The following is a 21,535-nucleotide window of genomic DNA, read 5'->3' as shown; positions in this document are numbered from 1 at the left end:
TTATTATTGTATATAGTTGTATTTGGTTTAGTTCTGTCTTATTTAGACAAAAGGGGGAGATGTAGGGTTAAGCCCAGCCTTAGGGGGCGTGTTTGCCTTGGGCTAATGTTTACCTATAAATCTGCTGGGCATGCGCCCAGCCACCCCTTCTGCTTCCTGTTCTCCGCAGGAACCATGGTACTGAAAGTCTATTTCCCCATTAAAGCTGTATATATATTTTTACAATCTGTCTGCATTCATTTATGCCGCTACATTTCAGTTGTAGCTGTCTCTCGGACAGATGGGGAACAGAAGGGAAATTACTTCTCCACGGATGTAGATGGGAGTGAGACAGAACCTGGGGGCTGACTTTTCTTCCTGCTGCGATGGGCTATCTAGTGAAAACAATATGGAGGAGGATTTATTTTGGCTCTTGGTTTGAGGGAGCACAGTCTGTTGTAGCCAGGAAGGAATGCTGGCAGAAGCATGAGGCAGCTTGCATGCTGTAGTCCGCTGATCAGTAAGTCAAATATGCCTTTTGAAAGAGAGCATGCTGACACCAGTAAGGCCCACTCATTGGTGACCTGTCTCCTCCAGTGAGGTCCCTCCCAAAGAGCGCCACCATCTGGTATCAAGTATTCAAACACCCAAGTCTGGGGGTGGGGTCAGGCAACATTTCACATTTTCACCACAACAGTTGAGTTTTGTTCTAGAAACACCATCTTGTGTGACCTTGGGAAGTCACTTCATCACTTGGCATTCTTATTATAAGATAATCACCCCAGTGGAGTGGTGTGAGCAAAAAGATGTTTGGACCCAGCCTGTGGTGATTCGCAATCTGGCTTTGTGGGATGATTGCCTTACTTACTTCTTTGCACCCTGGCTTTTCTCCATGGAAAGATGTGAATATTTATCCTGTGTGCCCAGCAGTTTTACTGCGAAGATGTGCCCACTGGATGTGAAAATGTAGTATTGGTTTTAGTCTCATTTATGCTGCCATGATAAAATACCCTGACAGAAAGCACACCCGGAAAGAAAACATTTGTATTAGCTCACCTCTCAGGTTTGCAGCCAGTCATAGCAGAGGAGTCAAGGCCCTGTGCATTTAAAGCAGCGGGTCACATGACCGCAGTCAAGAGCAGAGAGGCAAATGGCATGCATGACCACTCCTTAGCACAGCTTCCTCTGCTCTGAACAGCCCAGGTCCCACACCCGGGAGCAGTTTCGATGCTGTGCACCCTCACATGGGTTCAAGCAGTCAAGACAGTCCCCTGCAGGCATACCCACAGACCAACCTGATCTAGATGATTGCTCATTGAGACTCTCTTCCTCCTGGAGCAGAAGGGACAGAGAGAGTGAGTCACCCACTCCATCTCTGGAAATTTTACTCCATCATCATCCCCCCTAAACCACCTATTTCAAAGCCTTTGGGAGAGGGACAGCATTGCCCTGCAGCTGGCTGACATGCATGCACCCCGGTTGCAAATGTGCTGTTCACCCATCATGTTCAGGCCCCTTTAAGAGGGCAATGAGGAGCCGGGCGATGGTGGTGCACGCCTTTAATCCCAGCACTCGGGAGGGAGGCAGAGGCAGGTGGATCTCTGTGAGTTCGAGACCAGCCTGGTCTACAGAGCTAGTTCCAGGACAGGCTCCAAAGCCACAGAGAAACTCTGTCTCGAAAAACCAAAAAAAAAAAAAAAAAAAAAAAAAGAAAAGAGGGCAATGAGGCAGGTTAGTACACGGCTGAGAACAGAGACCTTATGATATATCTCCTTTAATCCCATGCTGTCATTCTTTTTAGTCCTGCGAGGTTGGTTGAACCATTCCAATTTTGAGTCTCAAACATCTCGGTTTGAGTTAAGTGGAGACTACCCTCTTGCAGCATCCTTAAGCATTCAAATGGGCAGTGTAAAGTATCTTGCCTAATGTCTGGCACATTAGAGCTGTTCAATGCACAAATGCAAGTTCCCAGTTGTGATTTATTTGTATTCACGCATGTACGTGTGTGTGTGTGCGTGCACGCACATGCTTTTGTGTTGTGTGCATGTTGTGTGCACGCCCACGATGGCCTTCATCTGTATGCTTCAGGACCACTGGGAGACTACAGTGTGTGAACTCCAGAGAAAGCGCCCTATAAATTTAAAGGCCGTATAGCCAAGAGGAGGACATGATTGTGTGTGAGAGTCACACACCACTTTGTGCCTTGACTGTAAAATGTCCTTTAACATCTGTTCCCCCACTAATGGTGCTGGTGTGGGAAACCGGGGAATTCTGAGACGGGGTTTGCTTGGAGGGAAATGGGGGGCTGGGAGAAGGCCTTGCAGGCTCTAGCCTGGGCCCTAAGTCTGCCAGAGTCCTCTCCTTCCTGATCCTCCAAGATGTGTCTCCAGCTTTGCTGCAAACTATGCCCTGCACGGGCCCAGCCACTTCAGCCACCACCCAGGTTTTATTTCTGATACTCTGCTAAATACCAACCAAAAAGCAGTGTGTGTGTGTGTGTGTGTGTGTGTGTGTGTGTGTGTGTGTGTGGAGTATTCTGTCTCACACTTCCACGTTATAGTCACCATTCCAGGAAAGTCAAGGCAGGGCTGAAGCAGCTGGTCACACCACATCCGCAGTCAAGACCAGAGCAGCATGAACACCGCCATACCATCTGCCTGCTCTCACCTAGTTTTCTCCTGTATTATATCACCCAGGGCCCACATAATGGTGCTGCCCACAGTGGACTATGTCTTCCTACATCAATTAATGGTCAAGGTGATCATCCACAGACATGCCCATAGGTTTGCCTGAACTGGATAACTAACCTTTAAGATGCCTCCAAGGTAATTCTAGGTTGTGGCAAGCTGACATTTTCAAACAAACCATCAAAACCACCATGCCTTGCCACACTATGATAGATTGGTCTCTTTAAACCATGAATCAAAACAACCCCTTTCTCCCTTAAGTGTCTTCTGTCAGATGTCTGGTCATAGTGACAATAAAGATAAAGAGGACACCATCTTTCACCACGTGCTGTTGGTGACACTGTCCTCAAGCCTATTGTGCCCAGGAGGAGGCAGCTGGAATCTTGCTTCTCCATGCCTAATCGTTCTTCTTATGGCTTGTTTTTTGTTTGTTTGTTTATCAAGACAGGGTCTCTCTGTGAAGCTTTGGAGCCTATCCAGGAGCTAGCTCTTGTAGACCAGGCTGGCCTTGAACTCATAGAGATCTGCCTGCCTGTGCCTGCCTCCCGAGTGCTGGGATTAAAGGTGTGCACCACCACTACACAACTGTCTAAGGGTTCTTTATCTGAAAGGAAATGACATCACACAGCAAAACCAACCAGAAGTTCCTCAAAGCTCCTCCAAGTGGCAGAGTCTTACAGTAGCTAATCTGAGAGAGTCCAACTTCTTAACACTCCCCTTGGTGGCAGTAACCCAGACTGCCACTGACCAAACTGCAGCCACTCATGCTGGGGCACCATGAGAAATCAGTCAGCCGTTGAAGAAATTCTAATGAAAATTTACTGAAGTCTCAGAAGGCCTGGCTAAGTTAGGAAGACTGAAGGTGGCAGTGGTGCTGGGGCATCTAGAGATAGTGGGAACTATTCACACCCCTATGGTTGACTGTATAGGAAGAATTGTAGACTAAGAGCTTGGAAGAGCTCACACCTGGAGTATTTCCTTAAATATTGCCAAATGTAAGTGAACTAAATATTGTATAACTGTTTTGTGTATGTAATTTTACTATATTAAAGTTAAAACCTTCCTTTTTAATTGGACAGAAAAGGGGAAATGATGTGGGATGTCCCTCTGCATTTGTGTTGCTTTATTGGTTGGTGAATAAAGCTGCTTCAGCCAATGGTTTAGCAGAGTAAAGTCAGGCAGGAAATCTGAATAGAGATAGAGTAGGTGGAGTCAAGGGGATGCCATGTAGATGCCAAAGGAGACAGATGCTGGATCCTTACCAGTAAGCCGCAGCCTCATGCTGATACATAGATTAACAGAAATATTAATAGAAATATAAGAACTAGCTAGAAATATGCATGAGTCACTGGTTGTAATTGATATAGTTTCTGTGTGATTATTTGGGTCTGAGCAGTTGGGAATCGAGCAAGCAGTCTTTGTCTTCAGAACCCGAGGGTTTAAAGCTGTGGACACTCAAGCTCCAAGTTCCCCACCACAGTGCTGCAGTGACTAGCTCCTAACTCTGAACTAACACGCTCACGTCTCCCATCTCTGAGCTTGCAGCAATCCTCCTGCCCCAGCCTCCCTAGTGCTGGGATTGCAGTAGTGTGAAGACTCCTCTTAACTTTCTTTTTTCCATCATTTGACTCTTTCTTGGTGACCCCCATTAGTGACATACACTGGGGTTCACACAAGACTGCCATGTTTACCACTTATCATTCTAGGGCACAGGGTGGCGTGGTGAGTGGGCCTGGCTGGGGGAGGGTCACACACACAGACCCCAGCCTGTTCCCCATAGCTCCTTTCTCATTTTCTCTGTTGTATCTCTCCAAAACTCTCACAGAGAGCCATGTTCACTACTTTTCTGAATTTTCCTTTTTTTCAGAGAACTGTCACCTTCTTTGAAATGTCTTTATTGAGGACCTGGAATTCCACCAAAAATGGTCATTTTTTTTTTTCCTGGAGATCAGGCTGACAAAAAAATGAATTCAGAGATGACAGGTTTTCTGCCTGTTTTAGTTCCTTTGTGGGCACTAAGCAGTTTCTTTCCACGTACACAAGCACACACACACATGTATATGCATATACACTCACAAGCACACACACTATGCATTTATTTAGTCATTTACATGTGATGTGTATTTATCTTGTGTGTGTTTGTTTATGCTTGCCATGGTGTGTGTGTTTGTGTGTGTGTGTGTGTGGTGTGTGTGTGTGTGTTTGTGTGTGTGTGTGGTGTGTAGGTTAAAGGACAATTGATTACTGGGGGGTGGGTTCTCTCCGGCCATATCCTAAGCATAGGACTCAGGTCATCAATCCTGGCAGGCAAGCACCTTTACCCATTGAGCCATTTTTTTTCCTGCCAACAAAAGAAACTTCCAAAAGCCTGTTGTGACAGGGATGCTTCTTCGGGCAGCTTGAGTGGCACTTGGTATTGGTGGTCTCAGTACTGTGGTCAGGAGTGTAGTCACACGGGCTGAGACCCTCTAGACGTGGCTGTGTAAACATGGGCACATTCATTAACCCCTCAGCTCTGGTTGTCTTGTCCATATAATGGGAATAGATCTACTTCATGGAGTTGTTGCGGGGACTGAATGAGATGTGCAGAACAAGGGGTCTGGGTACCAGAAGGCTGTCAGGAAGTGATAGCTGGGGCATTGTACCTCGACTGGCGTGTGACCTTCCCTGGCAAGACTGACAGGAATGGAGTAAGGCCCTCTCACCTCCTTGTCCTTGGCTCCACCTACTGCTGCAGGCTGCTGGCTCTGTGCCTGGCTCAGGCCGCAGAGCTCTGGGCAGGAGAGGCTGGAAGAATGCAAATAGGACCTTATCTGAGTCCTCCCAGCTCCTTTCTTCCAGTGCCTCCCCAGGAATGAGGGCAGGCATTGCACTTCCCAGGATGCCTCAGGCTTTCCCTGGTCCTGCTGAGAGTGTAATATCAGCAGCAATAATAACACCCAGCCATGCCCTGGGTATTTTTTAATTTGCAAGATGCTTTGATGTCCACCATCTCCTCAAGGCCTCACAGTGACCCTGGATTGTCATTGTTGATGGGATTGGAAGGAAAACAAAAACCAAGGTCAGGAAAGTCAAGACCTAGGGCCGCTTGGCCAACTGTTGGTTAAGTGGAGATTAGAACACTTGCAGTTTTGCCCTAGAATTTAAAGCTCAAAGATAAATAGTGGCACTTCTGCCTGCAAGTGGCAGAAAACAATCTGAATTTGATGCACTTGCAAAAGACATTCATTAAGTCTGGAACAGGCAGTCTGGTGGTCATTTGGCTCAGAGGCCCGTCAGTACTTCAATCAATATCTAACTTGGATTTTTCTTTTTTTTTTTAGAAAAATCTCTGAGCTCTTGGGATTTCCTCCTAGTCTGGCTTCTCTTGAGTTTACAAATGTGGTTCCTGGAGTCACAGCAAACACCATGTCTGGACCAGAAGAGACAAGACTCACTCTTTCTTCCTTCCTTCCTTCCTTCCTTCCTTCCTTCCTTCCTTCCTTCCTTCCTTCCTTTCTTTCTTTCTTTCTTTCTTTCTTTCTTTCTTTCTTTCTTTCTTGTCTCTTTGGAGTAAGGGAGCATTTTCTGGAAGCCACTGGACAGAAACCAAGCTCCATGTTTCATTCCCCAACAGTCTTGGACTGCTAGGGTTTACCTGTGCATCAAGAGCAAGAAGAAGGAGCCACAAGAAAAGACCGTGAGCTGCCGCCTGCCTCAGAGCTGGTGGCCCTTCCACACCTGTGCTGCGGAGACAGCTTCATTACGTGAAAGATGAACCTGGAGATGGGTGACGAGCTCAGCTCAGCTCCAGTCTGGAGCTCGGTGAGGAAAAGAACCCTCTCCTCTCAGGAAGGTGGAGACAGTATAGAGGGTGGCATTCCACCTCTAGCTCCCAGTGCCAGCCAGGGACCTGCCATTTTGTGAAGCTCCTCCATTTGGCTGAACTTTGAAAATTCCCGAAACTGTAGTAATTTGGCTTCATTAACTAAACTTGTTTTTAAATATCCTTGCCCTCCTCTCTGTCATAATGGATTCAGAGACAGCTCGACTGCATGTGTGTATTATGGACTACTCAGCAACTAATGTCCCCACGGCCCCTTCCCACTTTCCCTCTGACCTCTAGAAAAGAAGGCCCTCTCTTCCATGTGGGCCTGCTCAACCCATGTTGCTTTCTGTGCCTTTATCATTCTTCTAATAAGCCCCTTATCCAAGGATAGTTCTCAGTGTCCCCTTGAGACCCCAACTTGAAGGCTTTTAATCAGCCTGACTATGTGGTCTGAGCCACCTCCCACACCGGGCTCCCATTCTTCATGGATGGGTGTCTGGACAGCAGCAGGGTTGGTAGAGAAAGCGGTCCAACCCCAGCACCGTATAGGCACCTGCTGGGAGCAGCATCAGACCGAGTATCACCAACATCTTCCATTTCTTCTGCAGTTTCCCGCAGAATCCACACGTTCCGTGAATCTGGCCTCAGTGCCCTTGGCTCACACTCGGCTCCTGTGGTCAGTTTACACCCCACTGGCCTCTCTAGTGGTGAGGGGCACCAGTGACATCCCCTTGACTCCAAAGGGAACCTTCTCACCGCAACACATGCCCAGCCCCCTCTAAATATCCCACAGCCCATGTACCCTGCAGAAAACCCCACTGGAATGTCTCTCTATCTTGCCCATGCTTTCTGAAGCATCCAGGAGCTGGGACATCACTGCCTTCCCTGGACAGTGTCAGGGGCTGTGGATGGTGAGCGACACCAGGAACAACAGCCTTCCCACTGAGCAGCTCCTACAGATTTCTTCCCGGGCCTGGTACAAGAGCTGCAGTCTCGGAGAACTGACTGGAAAGACACTGAAAAGTGTCTAGTATCACAGGTCTGTATGGGGTGTGTCTGGAAGGGGTCCGCTCAGAAGAAGCCCCATGCCAGTAGAGGTGGCCGTCTATCCAGGGCCAGCTCTGCTCTCTGGCCTGACTGTCTTGGAGCTTCTGTGTAACCATTGCTGAGGGCCAGGGCTCAGAGTATGGATTCTAGATACTTCACAGGTTCAAATCTGAGCCTCGTAAGCAATGGGGGAACCTTTGGGTTTAGACTTAACAGCTGGGGTCCAATTCTGAGGTCCTCTCCCACTCAAAGTCGTTTGCAAATCCCGTTAACCACCCAAGGTGATGCACCTGGAGCCCGTCAATCGTGAATCTGTTCAGGTCAAAGTTGAGTGACTGACCTTGGTGGTGGGAGGACGCACCTAATCTTGGGGCTGATTATTTTGTGGGTTCATTTGTGAAAATTCACCGACATTATTCTGATGAGTGCACTTTTCTGAGACTATAAATTATAAGTTAGCATACAAAATAATCAGCTTCATTATATTTTCATGTCTCTTTACTTCATTCTAATTCCCCCTCTCCTCCAGGGCTCCCCACCCCTGGCTCCTCTTGTTGGTCCCCTTGCTTCCCTGCAATTATCCCCTCTGCTGCCATGACACGCACATACATACACACACGTGTGTGTGTGTCATGGCACGTGTGTGTGTGTGTGATGGAGAAGGGTCATCTGTCTATCTGTTGCTTTCATTGGTTAATTAATAAACTGCTTGGCCTGATAGGGCAGAAAATTAGGTGGGTGGAGTAAACAGAACAGAATGCTGGGAAGAAGGCAATTAGGCAGACACCTCAGGCAGACACCATAGCTCTCCTCTCCAAGATGGACGCAGGTTAGAATCTTCCCGATAAGCCACCACCTTGTGGTGCTACGCAGATTACTAAATATGGGTTAACCAAGATGTGAGAGTTAGCCAGTAAGAGGCTAGAGCTAATGGGCCAAACAGTGTTTGAATGAATACAGTTTCCATGTAATTATTTGGGGGCATAAGCTAGCCAGGTGTCCAGGAGCCGGGCAGCAGGAATGCAGCTTGCTGCTCCATCTACATGTGTGTATGTGTGTATGTGTAATCCCAGTCCTTAGAAGGAGGATTTCAAGTCTGAGGCTAGCCTGGGCTACTTAGTTAGACCCTGCTGTAATCCCAACACTCTGGAGGTAGAAACAGAAGACTCAGGAGTTTAAGGGCATCCTTATCTAGATAATGAGTTCTAGGCAGCCTGGGATACATGAGACACTATCTCAAAAAGTAAAATAGAGAAAATGGATCAATGTGGTGCCTACATCAGGAGGCTGTGGGGGGTTAGGTGTGCTGTGGCATGTGGGATGGAATGTTTATTATTCAGGGAACAGAGGGCAGCCGTGAGTCTGACTCTTGCAGCAAATGCTCCTTTGGGTGGGAAATCATTCTTCCCACACAAAGATTAAGCTCACATTCCTTGTCCTTCCTCAGAGCTTTGCACGAATTCCATCGTGGAAGAAACTTCAAGGAAACAAAAGCTTCGCCATCGTTTGGGTTGCTTGGTTTTATGTGTGTGTTGATGAGGCACCCAAGCAAAGCTGAAGAAAAACTTCTGAGTGGACACAGGGTACTGAGAAAGGGAGGGAGGGGGAACAAAGACGTCAGGATGGGAGACGTTCAGGTGTTCAACAGCAACAACAACCCATAAACGCTGACACCTCGGTGCAGGGACGTAGAGCCAGATACTGAGTGCAAACTAACCGTGTCCATTGATTCTGGTTACACTTTTTATGCATGTGTGTTGGTTGCACACAATAGCTGTGTTCAGTACAGCATTTCCATACATGTGTACACTGTGCTTGGTCCACAAACACCCTAGTGCCTTCTCCTTCCTCCACCTGTCAAGCCCTTCCTCCTTCCAACTGGCCCCTTCTGTCGCCATGGTTTTTTCTCGGTGTCATATTAAATATAAACTTACTTTGGGCTTTATCAACCTCTAGATTCCACATGTGAAGGACTACATGCATCATTGATCTTCTGTCTTTACCCACTCATGTTCCTCCCCCTGGACGCAATCTGTCCCCTCACAATCTCCCTTTCACTTTCATATCAAATATTCATGAGTGTAAGAATCTAGATCTTCACATGAGAGAGAACCTGCAGTATCTGTTTCCAAGCCTGTCTTATCCCACTCAGGGTGACGATGCTCAATTCTCTCCACTCTCCTGAGAATCACATGATTTTGTTCTTCCTCCTGACTGGCTAACATTCCACATGTCTGTAGAGCACATTCGATCTGTTCATTTTATACTGGGCACTTAGGTTAACCACATACACGAGAGACCCCTGGATGGGATCTGCAGTACGGCTGTTATAAATCGGAGCAGCCACTATGGGCATCAGGGTGGCAGTTCCTCAAAGCCAAATGTCCATTTTCTTTAAGGGAGGGGCCCCCTGGTAGGCTGACCATGCTCCAGCCATTGGCCCCACAGTCATGTGAACATGGGTAGAACAAACTGGACTCAGTGGTTACAAAGATGAAACAGAGAAGCCATGACGTTGGGAAGGCTAAGGGGTGGATCTGGGAGGAGCTAGGAACTAGGGGTGATTATAACCAAAGTCTCTGTGTGCATGTATGAAACTTCCAAAAATTTAGTGGTGTATTAGAAAAGTGACCAGAGTCCAACTAGCTTTCTGTTAGTTTGCTTTGTTCTAGTCTGGTTTGTTTGTTTGTTTGTTGAGATAGGATTTCTCTGTATAGCTTTGGAGATTATCCTGGCACTCGCTCTCTAGACCAGGCTGGCCTCGAACTCACAGAGATCTGCCTGTCTCTGCCTCCCGAGTGCTGGGATTAAAGGCATGAGCCACCACTGCCAGCTCTAATTGGTTTTTATTTATTTATTTTAAATGCCTGTTTGTTTCTAATGAGAGACAGAAAGAAAGGGGGTGAATTTGGGTGGATAGGGAAGTGGGGAGGACCTGGGAGGAGTTGGGAGAGGGAAACCACAATCAGAATATAATGTATGAAAAAAAAACTATTTTCAGTAAAAAGTTGAAATCTAAATATAAATTAAAGGCAATGAGATTATTAGCGCATGACCCAGCTAACCCATTAATAACAATGGTAAAGTATTTGTGCTGTCCAGGTTTTATGTCAACTTGACACAGACCTAGACATATCTGGGAAGAATGAGCCTTTGCTGAGAAAGTGTGCCTATCAGATTGGCCTGTAGGTAAGTCTGAGGCATTTTCTAGGTTAAGTGATTGATGGGAGAGGGCCCAGCTCACTGCTCAGAATGGTGCCATCCCAGGGCCCTGTGTGCTAAAAAAAAGCAGGCTGAGAAAAGCCAGGGGAGTGAGCTGGTCACCAGTATTCCTCCATGACCTCAGTGATAGATTGTGTTGTTGAACTATAATCTGAAATAAGCCATCTCCCCCCAAAGATGCTTTTTTGGTCACAGTGTTTCATCACAGCGATAGAAATATAAGTAAGTCAATACCCAAGGGGCTGGAAGTCAGCATCCCACGGAGATGACATTACATCACAGTGGCAGACTACAGAACTGGTTTCCCTTTAACCTCTAAGACAGCTCTGGAGGGACCTGTGTCATTATGATGCATGGGAGATACAGAGAGGTGACATGATGGCCCCAGGGCCTCTCTCCTGAAAGATTGCACTGTTGAGCTGGGTCCTGGGGCGTCAGCCCTGCCTCTCTAGTCTAAACTGCGGACTAAATCCCCATTGCAAAAGAGCCACACCTTCACAGCAGGTGCAAGTGACCAGGTGTCTTAATCTCTCCCTCCCTGGCCCAGGTGCTCCAGCGCTCCCCGTTGACTCTCCTCTGGATTGGAATGCACGGGAGTCTCATCTTCTGCCAGTAGCATCCATCTTCCTGTGTGGCTCAGCTGGATACCCTCCAGCTGTGCAAAATTGGATGCTTGGTTTCTTGTTATGCTTGACAAACAGGCTTGACTGTGGTTCTGCTTCATCTAAACAAGAGAGGGTTTGTGGGATGTGGAGGTGAGGGTGTCAGTGGCTGGTGGGGAGATTTCTCTTCTAGAGCTTTCCAAAGGGAGAGAAGGCACTGCTGTTGGGAGCCTGGAAGATGGAGACCTGTGATTGCTGAGCATTTCCCAAGGGCTGGAGACAGTGTCCAGTGTGCGGCTTGAATATCAGGATTTTTATTTTTAAGAAAGATTTTGTGTGCACATATGTGTGTGAGCGTGTCTGTACATGTACTTGTGTGAGCCAGTGTGCAGGTACCCAAGAGGGCCCAAAGAGGTCCTAAGATCCCCTGGAACTGTAGGCCGCCGTCTGGGTGCTGGGAACTGAACTCAGGTCCTTAAGAAGAGCAGTTAGCACTCTTAGCCAGTGCGAGCCATCTCTCCAGCTCTAGTAACAGGATTTAAAAAAGCTCTCCCCAAATTCTAGTCTCCAGCCAGGACTGAGAGCCACAGCTGTGGGAGAATAGCCTGGGCATCTTTTTCTTCCCATCCCTTCCCTTCATCACTGCCATGACACAGGAATGCTCTGGGGTCTCTCTCGGGTCCTTTGCCTTCTACGTAGACTACACCCCGTTCACCCTGAGGGTCTTTGTCTTGACCATCACTCACTATCTTCAGAAAATTACCTGTTTTACTAACTGTTACTGCCCCACCTGAAAAGGAAAATAGTCCCAGAGGCCGAGGGCTGAGCCAGCTTCACCCAGCTGGTGGAGATGGGCTAAAGAAGCCCATACATCACTGTTCTCTTTCCCTTCTCCGTTCCTCTCCTTTGCCTCTTCCCTTTCTTTCTCCACCCTCCTCTTCTAGTCCTCCTTCCTTTCCCATCCTCTTCCCGCTCTTCCCTTTTCCCTTTCCTCCCCTTCTCATGCTTTCTTTTCTTCACCCATCCTCATTTTCTTCCCACCCCCTTTCCATTTTCTCCTCTTTCTGGCCACCATCCTTCCGGCATTTCTGTGAAACTATTTCACTATGAAACTTCATGAGAAATTCAAGGATGCCTGAGATATTACAGTAAGTCTAGATATGTATGTCATGAGGCATATGTACTATATGCATATGTGGAGTATATCATACATGTGAGTGTGGAGTCCCCTGTGCATGTGCCAGAGGCACTCTTGGATACCTATATCTGACTATGAAGAGAAGCCTGGGAGATGTGTGTGGTTATATGCTATGACTTACTTGTGTTTTACATGTGTTTATGTATGGAGATATACATGCATGTAAATGTTGATATGCATATGTGTCAAGACTGTGCATGTGACCTCTGCATGCTCATACCCTCAGCCATGTGCATATCCGTCTTGGTTGCGGGGGTGAGTGAAGGAGAGAGGGGGAGTGAGGGATGGCATATGCTCCCTCTCCTCTGGCCCAGTCCCCAAACCACTCGAGTCTTGCAGCATGAATGAGTTCTTTGTAGCTAAGATTAATTTTCTTATTTAGCATTTATGTGGCACTTTGGATCTGCAAAGTGTTTTACAGTCAGTTTTATTGGTTGTGCTTGTGTGTTACGTATGGCGGTGAACTCAGCTGTGCCCAGGGATCCTCTCCAGAGAGAGGAGCCAAGCAGGGCAGACTTCACCCTCCTCGAACTTTTCACCAGTGCTTCGTAGGCATTAAAGTGATTGATAGGAAAGAGCTGATGCTCGGTGGCACTTGCAGAGGATATTCCACAGTGGACTGACTTATTTGTCTAGACACTGGGGAGTCTAGTCGCTACACTCCCTGTCTGGCTCAGTCTGCTGCCTCCCTGGGCAGCAAGCAGACGGGGATTCTGCCTCTCGCTCCCATCAATCCTCCAAGTGTGTGTGGTTATCCTGACTTACTCTTCCATCATGCCCCTCACCTGTCTTCCCGCAGAGAATTAGGAACAAGCCATTTATTAGGGAGATGATTCCCAGAAACCCTGTGGAGGGAAAGGGAAAGTGAGAGAGAAGGGAGAAAAGCTGTGGTCGCAAAAGCAGGCTTTAGAGTCATCTCCTTTTTTTTTTAACAAGTGATTTTATTTTCCTTTATATTTATTTTTTTAAGATTTATTTACTTATTATGTACACAGTGTTCAGCCTTCATGTATGCCTGCAGGCCAGAAGAGGGCACCAGACCTCATTACAGATGGTTGTGAGCCAACATGTGGTTGCTGAGAATTGAACTCAGGACCTCTGGAAGAGCAGTCAGTGCTCTTAACCTCTGAGCCATCTCTCCAGCCCATCTCCTGAGAAAATGGAGGAATGGGGCTAGTTATTCATCTCCTATGCTGGTCTTCTTGGCCATCTCCTCCAGGATGCTTGCTTGTCTGTATATCCATGGTAAAGTTTCCTCGAGGCTCGGCACACTTCTTGGGATATGCAGCCATGCCTGAGGTTGAGGGGACAGACAGAGCTCCCAGGGAATTCACGTGGAGCAATGCATTCAGTAATCAAGGTGTTGGTTCATCGCCTTTATTCCTCTCAGGCAGATTCGGGCTCTGTGCCCCCCCCACAAGTCTTCCTGATGTCTCTCCCTCCTTCTCAGGTTATGTCTCCATTTGTCCTCCTTTTCCCCAAGTGTGGATATTTCTCAGCCCTCCATATCTTGCTTCGAATGCCAGGATGCAGGCTCCCTTTCCACCTCCGTGAGATGTGCCTCACTGACATAGTCACGGGACGATCATTCTGCCAAATCCACGTCAGCATTTCTAAACTAAACTTACCAGCTCTGACCTCTCAAATCAGCTGTCACCTCGATTCCCAAGAGTGCCCAGGGTCAGCTGCAGCGGCCGCCCCCCATCTGTCCCACAAACTTGCACATGACTGCCGCAGCTACAGCTGAATCCCAGTGTTTCCAGCAAGCACAACCGCTCTGCGGCTCCTGCGGCTCCTGCGGCTCCTGCACACATTAGTATTTGGTAAGATTGCCTCGCACCATCAAATCTCTTGGTTTCTGTTTACTGCAGAGGGGATTTTGCCAATTCCCCATCTTGAACCTTTGAAATGACCAGGATCTTGGTGCTAAATAAACATTAGTGCTTTATACTCCAGGATTTTGGAGGGACCTGGAGCTCAGACAAAGAGCAAGTGATAACAATAAAATTAGCAAGACAAGTTCAGTGTTGTATGTCACAACAATGCCATCATATCTGTGATATAATTGTAGTGACTATATGGAGTTCTTGCCCCGTGATTACTGTGCTGAGCTGTGAGGATGTGACAGTGTTTGCCTTCAGCGAGGTCACCGATCAGAGGAAAGAGACAGGCACAGACAGTGGGAAAACAGGATATGCTTAGAGACCAGAGAAGGTCCCAGCACAGCCCAGTGGGCAGAGGAGGATCCCTGAAGGGGAGTCAGCTAGCTGGAAGGACCATAATAGATGAGGTAGGCCTGGATGGGAGGAGGGCTTTAGGCAGGAAAATGGCATGGGCATGCCCTGGATTGCATGGTTCATTCAACAGCCTTGCTGCACTGGGGTGGGAGTGGGGGGCTGCAGGCTCGGACCAGTCCAGTTTTGTGAGTTGAAGGCGGTCACCTAATATCTCTTGCTTCATTTGCTTCAGCTTTGAAATGGAAACAGGGGTGCCTGCCTTCCCAGCACAATTTTGACAATGAAATAAAAATCAGTACACTTTAAAATTGTGCATCCTTGGCTCTCGTAAGTACTGACTGAAGAGCTCAACAGAGCCCAACTCTTGCCTTAATAACAGAGATCACAAAGAGCTGCAGAGATGCTGCCCAGCTTGGCCCCCTGGGTTCAGTCCTCAAAATGGGTATCATGAAATAAGAGAACTCTGTTCCCTAATATGCACCTCAAGGCGAATTATTAAAATATAACTTTTAAAAAAAATCACAGTAAGTTGGGCCTGGTGGGATACATCTGTAATTCCAGCAGTTAGGAGGCTGAGGCAGGAGGATTATGAATTCAAAATTCAAGGTCAGTTTAAGCTACAAACTTTAAGGTCAGCCTGGATGTCATAATGAGATATATTCTAGATCCTGTCTAGAAGAAGGAAGAAGAAAAGGAAGAGAAAGAAATGAAGGAGAAGGAGAAAAAGAAGAGAGGAAGGAGGCAAGGGGGAAGGAGGAGGAGATGGGAATGGGGAGAGGGAGAGAAGGGGAAGGAGGGGAGGAAGAAGGAATAGAAGGGGAGGGGAAGGGGAAGAGAAAGAGGGAGGAAGGGAATTGGGAGCAGGGAAAGGGGGTCAGGGGGAGGAGGAAAGGAAGGATCGTAACTGACGGCTGTAGCAGAAAGGTAAAGGCAGTCCTCCAAATGACAGGTCTGCCTCACACCCTCAACACCAGGGGGGATTGCACTACCCGGAAGAAGGATCTTTTCGGTAGTAATTAGGGGGTCTCAGGATAGGATCATCTTGAACTCCGGGTCTTGGACCCTTTGAAGAGGGGAGATAGAACTATGGAAGAAAGAAATGTGGAGATGGAGACGGAGTCAGAGCCCTGTGAACACGTTTAGGAGCTCCTGGGACGGAGGGGCATCAAGAGAGAAGAGGAGGGGAGGGGAGAGGAAGAGGTAAAGAGGGCAGGGAAAGGAAAGGAAGATGGGGGAGGGGAAAGAAGGGGAGAAGAGGGCTGGGAGAGGGAAGCAGATGGGAAGGAAGTGGGGAGAGGAGATAGATCTTCACCACAGTGGATATGTGGGGCAGAGTGGAGGTTGCTCACCTGCAGGCAGCCAGGAAGAGGGAGGGGGAGGGAGGGAGAGAGGGAGGAGGGTGAAGAGAGTGGGTATCAGGAGCAAACATCTCAAGGCACTCAGTGATTGGTTTCTAAAGCTGGTGTCCACCGCCTAGTTTCACTACCTCTCAATGATGCCAGCAGAGTGTCAGTGATTACGTCATTGATTAGGTCTGAGCCCCCTGACACAATGGCTCCCCCACATCTACCAGCTGACAACTAACCCCTGTGCTTTGGCAGACACATTGCATCCGATCATCTTTGTTCATACCTCTTGGGTGACATCTTTCAGGACACTGGGATCTCTGGGTTTTGAATGAAGAGGAACAAGGCTCATTGAGGTTGTGATGGGATTATTTAATTGTCAACTCAGCAAGATCTAGACCTATATAGAGACAAACTCCTGGGCGCACCTGTCAGGGAGTTTCTGGATGGGACGACCAACCTTACATGTAGGTAATACCATTCTTTGGACAGGATCATGGCAATAAAATTGAGACTGAGTGAGCTGAGCACCAGGAGACATCCTCTCTTCTGACTGCTTCCTGACTGCTGTGTAGCCAGCTGCTTTACACTCACCTTATACTGCCAGGCCTCCCTATGGTGACAGACTGTGTCCTCTTGAACTGTGAGCCAAAGGAAGCCTTTCCTGTCCTGAGCCGCTTCTGCCAGCTACCTTTGTCACTACTGCAGAGATCATTCTGCTCACCAGTCGATTGCAGTGGCCAGAGCAATGAGTAAAGACTTTGTCAAAGGCACAGGGATTGCAAAACTGGGCGAAACCAATGTAGACTGGATTGGTTTGTGTCCTTTCCTCTCTAATTTCTCGTCTTCCTGAAACTTTAGACTATGACATTATTTGAACATAAGGTCTTTGTAAATGCAGTCAAAATGAAGTCCTCTCAGTTAGGATAGATACTAGTCCAGAGACGGGAGACAGGAAGGAAGCTTAGATATACATGACATGAAGAGGAAGCATGTAACCATAGAGACAGATGGGAGCTGGGAACTGACAGAGCCACCACCGGGAGCTAGGAAGACTCAGGGAAGGATCCTCCCCTGGATTCTTCAGATTTAAGACCCTGCCTACACCTTGATTTTGAACTTGTAGCTTCTAACATGTGAGCTGGTACACATCTTGTTTTAAGATACCCAGCTCGGGGAAACTTGATACAGTATCCCAGGGACATGAATACATCATGTGCACGCACACACACACACACACACACACACACATGAACAGAGAGCAGTGCAGAGGTGTTCAGGGAAACCTTCACTCCAGGGGGTGTAGGAACTGGGCTATGAGACTGTGTAGGAGTTAAGTGTACAAAGAAGACCCTGACCTTGCAGATCTGGGCTAGAGAGAAGAGCTGTGTAGTTTTAAAGTGACCTCTGTACTTGAGGATGGACAGAGCATCAGGGTCCAGAGGGTTCTGTGCTGACCACTGTAATCCCCCACTCTGTCTAGTGTCCTTTGGCTTTTCTTCTGGGTTGGATGTCTGTCTGTCTACTTTGCCCCCCTTTTTTCCACCCCTACCATTGTCTGGCATGTGGGCTTTGGAGCATGAGCGTGGAGATCCTGCTGTCCTTGAGCACTGCAGGGAGCACCTGAGGGAGGCACAAAGACACACGTTGTGTGGCAGCTCCCAACAGCTTCTGCTCTGAGTCCACTTGGCTGTGAATGGGTCTTGGACAAAGGCATCCTGCCTGAGTACCTGTAATTGGAGCATCCATGTGCGTGGCCTGCAGTGGTGGAAACGCAAAGGACAAAAGCAAGATGAATGGCCGCATCTCTAGGCTGCTCGTTGCTATGGTTTCTGTGGGGCTGGTGGGGAAGGCGGTTACCAGGCAACTGGAGAGGGACCAAGACAAAGGGAAGCTGGTCAGGAGCAGGTGCCAGTGTATGTCAGGGGGATGAAGTGGGAAGGAGACAGGGAAAAGGAACAGACACAAAGGGAAGAAGGACAGAGCGAAACAAGTAGGGAGAGAAGACAGAGAAACAGAATACAGAAAAGGGAAAAAGACAAAATAATCAAAACAAGAGACTGCAGAGACAGGGACTGATAGATAGAAAAGGGTGTCACTTTCTGTGGGCAGGACAGACAGGCTGGTGCCCTCAGGACACGGGTGGCCGGCAACACAGACACCTATCCTACCCTTGTGGCTTCCAGACCATCATAGCTGAGAGACAGGATAATCTCCCCACCCCTAGATCACCCATGGGCTAGCTGAACTTCTTCTCCAGGCTTATAGGTCCTGGAAGCTGGCAACTCTTGGGCAGGAGGTACCTGAAGCCATTGCTCCCATCCTGTCTCAAGGTGGTACCTACAGGCAGTTGTATCCCCCAAGAGATTACAGATCCCCAATTGAATGCTGCCCCATCTCTCCCAGATAGTATCTCATAGGTTTCCTGCCACGATGCTTGCTGTGTTCACTGTGTGGGGAACTTGCAGATCCTTCACCCAGTAAGTATACAGCTACCAAGTGTGTGTGTGTTTCTCAGTAGATCCTACACGCTAAGTATCTAGCTTGTAAGAGTAGATACTGAGACTCTGGGACTGAATGCTTTACCTAAAGCTTCTAATGTCTTGGTCAGGATTCCTTCTCCCAGCCCTTTCTTGGTAAAGACTTGTTTATATACAAGGAGCAAATTTTATACATATTAACTCCAGTGTAAAGGAAGATTTTTATTGGAAGGACAGGGAAAGGGTTCCTGAGACCAAGGGCTGTGTACAAGAGCCTCCTCAATGGCACCCACAGATATCAGAAACCAAGGAAAACCAACCTCTTTGGTTTCTCTGTTCTTCCTTCCTCTATCAGCTCAGCTCATGGGATCCCAGAATGCCCAAAAAAACCTTAAGGGAAACTTTTATACACAGTTCATATTCTCAGGAGAGAACATGATTGGATAACTTACACCAAGCTTACAGCCCTGGACCATTCCCCTGCAACTGGGACTGAGGCTTCTTGAAGGTGTGATAGGATTGGCTGATCGTGGTCAATTCAGTAAGGGCTGTGTGGTGTAGGAGGCTCTTCTGTTCATGTCTTGCTTTCATTGGTCGATGAATAAAGAAACTGCTTTAGGCCCGATAGGGCAGAACTAAGGTAAGCAGAGAAGACAGAACTGAATACTGGGAAGCAGGGCAGAGAGAGATGATGCCATGGATCTTCTGCCTGAGACAGATCCTGGTTAGAGTCTTGCTGGTAAACCATAGTCATGTGGTGATACACAGATTAATAGAAATGGGTTAAATTAAGATGTAAGAATTAGTCAGTAAGAAACTAGAGCTAATGGGCCAAGCAGTGTTTTAATTAATACAGTTTCTGTGTGGTTATTTCGGGTATAAGCTAGCCAGGCAGCTGGGACAAACAAAGGGACTCCTCTTATTGTAGCAACTGTATACAAATACACTCAGCCTGTGGGTACTGAGGAGAGACTGCATGCCTCCTAGGTGGAGTTGCAAGAAACGTATACTTCTGAAGAGCTCTGCAAACTGTGGTGTGCCATAGGAAAGAAAATACTTAGGCTCAAGGGGGCTTGAGCCAAGGGGAGTGTGTAAGAAGATTATCATCAATAATGGAACAGGGGAAGTAAAGAAAGCAGAGAATGAGTAGGGTGATATATGCCACAATGGAATGAAGATGGAGAGGGAACCTTGTTTTTCTTTCACTCATTTAGTGAGCCCGGGAACCCATACTGTCAGGGATTGTGAGGTGATAGAGACTCAGTAGGGTAGAAGGCATAGCTTGTGTGTTCCATAGTCATATGGTACCAGGCTGTATTAGCTAGGGTTTTTATCGCTGTGAAGAGACACTGTGACCACAGTATCTCTTATGAAGGAAAACATTTAACTGGGGATAGCTTACAGTTTAGAGTTTTCGTCCATTATCATCATGGTGGGAAGCATGGCAGTGAACAGGCAGATATGGTGCTGGAGAAGAAACCAGGAGTTTTGCATCTGGATTGGCAAACAAGAAGTTCAGGTGGAATGAGGGGTTGGAGGTAGGGCGGTCAACAGAGAATGTCTGTCTAGCACACCCTTTCCGTGCTGGGATCAAACCCAGGACCTCGGGGATGTGAGGCAAGCTCTCCACCTGAGCCAGCCCTCAGCCCCACATTCTCTCAGATGGGAGAGAATGCCATCCGTGTGGGTCTTCTCTCCAGCAGAAACATCCCAAACTCTGGTCCCATGACTTTAATAGGGGTGAAAGTTACTGAACCCAGGAGGGAGAGCCTTCGGGTGGCAGTGTCTGCAAGTCGTAGGGAACTCCCATGATGCAGCTTTCCTGGGTCCTCAGCCCTGCTGAGATGAGCTTTCCAGTGATTCCGCTGTCCTTGGGTTACCCATGCATCTGTAAGTTGCCCCCAATAAATCTATTGACCCACTAAACTAGACCAGAGAGACATCATTGTTTCTGCCTGCAACTGGTGCCATATCTAGGGTAGAGAGGCATTGCCCACCTCTCCCAGGAAAGGCTGCACACAGAGATATCATTTCCCAAACAGCAATATCCCAACAACCTTCCTAGGCAGTTGGTTAAAAATCCCGATTTCAGGGCTCTGTGCATTAGAAACCAATCTTGTCTGGGACAAAAGCCCATGGAGCTGTATTTTAAAATATACCTAGGTAAAAATGATTCCCAGGCTGCTCTTTAAGAAACTTCATCCGAGGGATAGGAAGGCAGGGCAGAATTGGGAGGATCCTTGGAAACTCGTTGGCTCCCACCTTGAAACCAAAGAGCATTTTGTGGCCCTCATGGATTTTCACAGGAGTGATTATAATTGGTTTGCCATTATCATTTCAAGTATATATCATGCCACACTCTCAACTTCCAACATCTGTTGCTTGTAACCGGGGAATAAGAAATGGTAGGATGGGACTGTAATAGCTTTTCCTTCTTGTTGTCATTTCTGGGCTTTGCCCGTAGCCCTGCTGTGCTGGGGACAGTGGAGGGAACGTTAAGCTTTACCGAAGACTCTGTGCCTTACACTCTGCAATGGCATAGACACAGTGTGGAATTCTGTTCCCCTCTTTAGAAGCTGCGTGACATGAGGTGACACACTTGCTTCTTGGCACCTCAGTCTCAGGGCTAATTAGGACTTCCTTCAGAGCACTGAAGTGAGGATCCACTTTCATTGCGCCACCGTGAATTCGTGATCCCATGTAACTGCGCTCTTTCTCTCTCTCTCTCTCTCTCTCTCTCTCTCTCTCTCTCTCTCTCTGTCTCGCTTTCTCTCGCTCTCTGTCTCTCTCTCTCTGTCTCTCTGTCTCTCTCTGTCTCGCTCTCTGTCTGTCTGTCTCTCTGTCTCGCTCTCTGTCTGTCTGTCTGTCTCTCTCTGTCTCGCTCTCTGTCTCTCTCTCTGTCTCGCTCTCTGTCTGTCTGTCTGTCTCT

The sequence above is a fragment of the Microtus ochrogaster genome, chromosome 2 (assembly GCF_000317375.1).
Source record: "Microtus ochrogaster isolate Prairie Vole_2 chromosome 2, MicOch1.0, whole genome shotgun sequence".
NCBI classification, from domain to species: domain Eukaryota; kingdom Metazoa; phylum Chordata; class Mammalia; order Rodentia; family Cricetidae; genus Microtus; species Microtus ochrogaster.
The sequence above is the reverse complement of the archived record's forward strand: the minus strand, read 5'-3'. Positions refer to the sequence as shown.